This window comes from Sapajus apella, unplaced genomic scaffold, assembly GCF_009761245.1.
Source record: "Sapajus apella isolate SASKATOON/1434 unplaced genomic scaffold, GSC_monkey_1.0 scaffold109, whole genome shotgun sequence".
Taxonomy (NCBI): domain Eukaryota; kingdom Metazoa; phylum Chordata; class Mammalia; order Primates; family Cebidae; genus Sapajus; species Sapajus apella.
The window spans coordinates 4,386,254-4,392,253 of record NW_022437049.1 but is presented as its reverse complement, the minus strand read 5'-3'; positions in this window follow the sequence as shown (position 1 = coordinate 4,392,253).

Here is a 6,000-nt window from a genome sequence, read left to right as displayed (position 1 = left end):
ATCACCTGAGGTTGGGAGTTTAAGACCAGCCTGATCAACGTAGAGAAGCCCCGTCACTACTAAAAATACAAAATTAGTAGGGGGTGGTGACACATGCCTGTAATTCCAGCTACTCAGGAGGCTCAGGCAGGATTTCACTTGAACCCCAGAGGCAGAGGTTGTGGTGAGCTGAGATCGCACCATTGCACTCCAGCCTGAGCAACAAGAGCAAGACTCTGTCTCAAAAAAACAAAAAATTAAATTAAAGAGTTGTAAGGCATGGTGGCTCATCCTTGTATTCCTAGCACTTTGCGAGGCCAAAGTGGGTGGATTGCTTGAGGTCAGGAGTTCGAGACTAGTCTGGGCAACATAGTGAAACCCTGTCTCAACTAAAAATACAAAAATTAGCCTGGCATGGTGGTGTGTGCCTGTGGTCCCAGCTACTTGGGAGGCTGAGGCAGTAGGACTGCTTGAGCTGGGGTTGTGGCGGTAGCAGTGAGCTATGAAAACACTACTGGGTAACAGAGTGAGACCCTGTCTAAAAACAAACAAACAAACAAACAAAAACAGAAGAAAGATGTGGTGGTTAGATGGAATCTGGAGCTAGACATCCTTGTTTGATTTCAGCTTTGTCACTTATGACATTAAGATATTTTAACCCCTTTGTGCCTCAGTTGTCTTATCTGCAATATGCGGATACTATCCTAGGGTTTGTGAGGATTGAAGTGACACTTATACCAGAACCTGGCATAAAGTCATGCTACAGAAATGTTAGCTATTGTAATTACTGGGGAAATTGCAAGCACTGACATGGAGATATGGAAGAATTATCTGAAAGGTTAAATTATCCCTTGGTTCCCTGAAAAAGAAAATGAAAAGTTAAAATATCAAAACTACAGGCTATCATTTGAGAAAACTCTTTCAAACTGACGAATAAAAATATTTTGGAGGCAGCTAGGCACGATGACTCACACTTGTAATTCCAGGACTTTGGGAGGCCAAGTGGGTGGATCACCTGAGGTCAGAACTTCAAGACCAGTCTGACCAACAAGGTAAACCCTGTCTCTACTGAAAATACAAAAATTAGCTGGGCATGGTAGCAGGTCCCAGCTACTTGCGAGGCTGAGACAGGAGAATTGCTTGAACCTGGGAGGCAGAGGTTGCAGTGAGCTGAGATTGTGCCACTGCACTGCAGCCTGGGCAACAGAGTGAGACTCCATTTAAAAAAAAAAAAAAAATTGGAGGGAAATGTATACCCAAGGAATCAGGAACATTGATAAATTGACAAATTATCAATAATTTAGCTAAAATTTTAAAAAGTAGAAAGGAAAACAAAGGACAGACAGGAAATGTTGCCAGAGTCATTCTTCTGTTATTTACTATTGGAGAATTTCAAAGGCATCCATGACCACTGAAATCAGAAATGAAAATTTTTGAGAAAGGCAACTCTAATTTTGAACACTTAAAGGGTACTTGGAGAATGAAGACGTTCCAATGTTGCTAGAAGAGCTTTCCAATGAAAAGACATACCTTTTATTCAAACTTCATTGGACACTAATTTGAAAACTACCATTCTTCCTATATAAGGTCTTTGGAAAAAAATATATCAGATTTGTTACATATATGACACATGCATAAACAAGGAAGCATGATAGTAAAATGAACACCTATGAACCCATCACCCACTTAAAGAGTTGGAATAGTAACAAAATAAAACATGCTCCTTCCCTAGCTCATTCTCTAGCTTCCTTCTCAATACATTGTTTAGTTGTTGCTTTTAAGGATTTTAAAAATGGTACCATTCTTTATGTACTATTCTACTGTATGGCTTTTTTCTCATTCAGTATTATTTTAAAAGATTCACTCATAATGATACTGAATATAAAACTCATTTACTTTTCACTAATTTATATAAATTTCCATTTAAAATATATTCCACCATTACAGAAATTATATTACAGTCAGTGGGCATTTTGATTGTTTCAGGATTTTTGTTCTTACCAACCATGCTCCAATGAATGTTATCACATGTCTTAGTGTTTATATTTGGAGTATTTCTTCACTATACCCATGAGTGAAAATGCTCATTTGTAGAATATTTAAGTGTTCAGCTTTATAAGGGAATGAAAAAAAAAGTGTTTTTTAAGGCAGTTGTATCAACTAACACTGTACAGTAAAAAGCAGGAGACTTCCCATCAATTCGCATCCTCGCTTGCATTTTGGTTTCATCAAACTTCTTGGTTTTTTGCATTTTTATGTGCACTTAATTTGCATTTCTTGATGACTAATGATACATCTTCACTTAAAACCATTTGCCCTTTGTGCTTCCTCTTCTGTAAAATGGCTATAATCTTTTGCCCATGAACAGAATTATTTTTCAGTTATTCCTTTTCTTTCTGATGTGTGATCCTTTGCAAATATATGCTGTGTGGCTTATCTTTTCAGACATTTTTTGATAGAGACTTTTAATTTCTTAATTTTAATGTAAAATATTGACGCATTTTTTTCTCTCTATTAAGAATGATTTCTCTACCAAATGCTCCCATGAAATTTTGAAATTTTGCCTTTCATGTCTAGTTCATTAATCCATTGAAAACTGATTCTTTATATGAGAAAGGGGACTAAATCCACTTTTTTTCTCACACAAAACACCAACTTTCGCAGCCCCATTTCCTGACTATTCTATTTTTTTCTCAGTGATCTGCAATACCATCTATGTCAAATATAAAATTTCCCAATATGTTTGGGGCTGCTTCTGAACGCTCATTTTCTTTTATCAGCCATCACATTAGCAGCACTGCACCATTTTAATTACTAAAGCTTCATAATAAAGCATAATATAAAAGGAAAGTCTCCCTACCCCTCCATCTTATTGTTCTTCAGGACTATCTTGGTGATTCTTGGGCTTGCCTATGACATACAATATTCTAACAAGTAACACCGGCCTCATGATAGACTGGCTTATGCTCTAATAACTAACAACCCCCATATCTCAGTGGTTTAAAACAAACAAAAAAAGGTGATTTATTGCTCATGCTACATAGTCTTTTCTGCTCTTTTCCTTGACATCTCCATTCTAGGGGTCAGATTAACAGAGCAGTCATATAAGACTCATTGCTTTCCCTCCACATCAGGGCGAAAGAGTGCAGAAGGACAGCTCACCACCAATGCAAACTCTACAGGAAGTAACATGCACTTCCAAATACAGCTCATGGGCCAGAGCTGGTCAAGTCCTCTCACCAAACTGCAAAGAAGCCAGACAATGCAACCTATTATGTATAAGACAGTCAAAAACATTTGTCAAACTAATAGCTGCAACCTGGGTCATGACCTCAAAAGCTCGTGCCTCAGTGCCCTTCCAAGAAGGTTACATAAGAATACAGATAGAAATAGGGGGTGGCAGGTCAGTAACCTGGATTCAGAATCTAAAGAATCCCACTTCATCATTTGTCATTTATTTTTGTGGAATTTTAGGTTTAAATCAAGACTTGAGTTAAATAAGCTTCTGGCAAATGCTGTGAAAGTAGGATAATGTCAGTCACCTCTTTGAGAATGGAAACTTTTAAATCGGAAAATGGGTTCACCTTTCTTACATTAAAGGAGAATTATGACGATGTCCATTTGAACCTAAAATTCCTTTGTTCCAGCTCCTTCTTTGTAAACCTCTTCTCTGTGCTAGCTAATCAGAAAACCCATGTGTTGACTAATCCCATGAAAGATGTTTCAAGTAAAAGTGTGTCTATTTGTGACTAACTTTGGCCACAAATCACAAATCCTCTCTTGTTGTTTCCTGACATTCAATGTAAAAAGATGAGGATTCTGTTGCTCTTAAATTCTTTTAGTCTGCATCCAGCCTATACTAGCCTGAAATAGGAAACATTAGATAACTTTGAAAAGTCATAGACTATGACTTGCAACGAATTATTTATAATTGTACCTGGTGTTAATAAATTTATCATTTCAAGTAAGACAGAATTGATCTTATCCGTTGATTGTTTTGTTCTTTTTCCACTTCGAATTGACTCCATTATTACACAAAGTCTAAAATGTTTGATGCAACTGATTAGTGTTTGAGATAGATATAATTGCAATCTTCCTGCTGCAGTTGTTTACAATAAGCGTGCTCTTTTAAATGACTCTATTTATACATCTCGATACAGTACAATGTCTCATTCTCCCATAAATGCATATAACTAGTCTACACTGTAGAGTTCCTAGCTACTAAGCAATAGGCTATCAATCTCCTGACCCCACCTGTCCTCAAGAAGAAAAAGAGCTAGCACTCAATTAAGCTCATCTGGTAGAAATATGTAAAAAGAAAGAAAACATGTAAACATAGTGAAATGAAAAGAATGAGGCAGCTGAGTCAGGCTGCCTGGGTTTGAGCCTCCATTACATCATTTTTTAGCTATGTGAACTGGGACAATTATGACATAGAAATAAAGACCATGGATTCTAGAATTAGATTTGCAGACTCTGCCTCTTGCTGGTCATGAGTCTATGGGAAAGTTACTTAATCTAAACCTCACTTTCTTCATCTGTAAAATGAAGATAATATTAGTAGTTACCTCATAGTGTATGCATTACATTATGCTTTAAAAGTTCTTAGCATAACTCCAGGCACATAGTAAGTGTTCAATGAATGAAAGCTGCCATTGTACTAGTAACATTGATACTATTATAAAAATATACGTATATTTATTACAGGGAAATTTTTATTGTGTTTGTCATTATAGGCAACCACAAGTTCATTAATGATGGATATAGATTTGTCTTCACCTTCCACAAATTACATTTTTTTTCTACTGTGTCAGCTGGAAAACATAGACTTTTCTGGAATAAAAGGAACACAGGATCCTAGGAATGGACACAGGTTCAACTGATGGATACGTACACATGTAGTGATATGGAGATATATATTCATACGGCAAAGACTTTCCATACATAGGAGCAGAAACCTACAGGATAAGCAAGCCCACTGCCTGACCACTGGCTGCATTATCTGCCCCAGGGCTGCTCCTACCCCAGGTGCCTGCAGGTGGTCCCAGAGAGCAAGACCTCAAGAATACAGCCTGGCTTCTAGAAGACAAGAATCCTCCTATGCTTTGTATAAGGATGTGTGGTTGTAGCACAGTAAGAAGCAAATTCAGGTCATCCTTCCAGCCCTCCTGATTTCAGAGGGAGGGTTTCCACTGTGGGCAGAGGGAAGAATCTTGCCCAAGTTCCCATAGTAAGTTGGCTGCCACCTTGTCCCCAATTTGTAAACACCCCCACAATCAACAGAAATTTCCAGACTTTCTAATTCAGTGGAACTTGGATGTTCTAAAATAGAAGCTAAGGGCATCTAGGAATCTTATTTTATCTTAAGCATTATATCTTACTGGCTTTTTCCTCCCAGGGCTGAGAAATAGCAAAATATGTCAATGATGATGCTGAAGAGAATAAGGTAATAATAAAATTAGCCTCTTTCATGCTTAGGGTCACAGAGATAGGTCTTTTTCATGGATGGCTCGGGGATGTATTTACTGCAGGATGCTCATGACCCACAGGCCACACTGTGCCTGATTTGGCTGAAAGAACCATGCTAATTGGTAACAGGTTGCAACTCTCCATTTCCTTCTCACTCGCCTTCTACAAGAACCTTTGGCCTTCTTCACCCTAGCTGTTGCTCATTTGTTCTGATGACAGATTTCCCTTCTGCTCTCAAGGGCTAGCCTGGCTTAGTTAGCCACAACTCCCCCACTTCCTGCCCAGATGCCCCTTCATGAATAACCCCATTCATCCCATGCATGGGAGAAATTGGCTCATCCTCAAGCACTGATTAATACAACCTCCAATACTAGTTTCTTTCCAACAGAGTAACCTGGTTTCCTACCAACAGACCAACACATAGACTCTGGGTGGGGTGAGAGGGTAGTTAAAACAGCAAGAAAGGCCAAGAACTTTTTGTTCAGTTTTCTATTTGCTAATGACTTGTGCAACTCCCTCCTTTCCTCCCTTTTACTCGGTTGATTGGTTGGA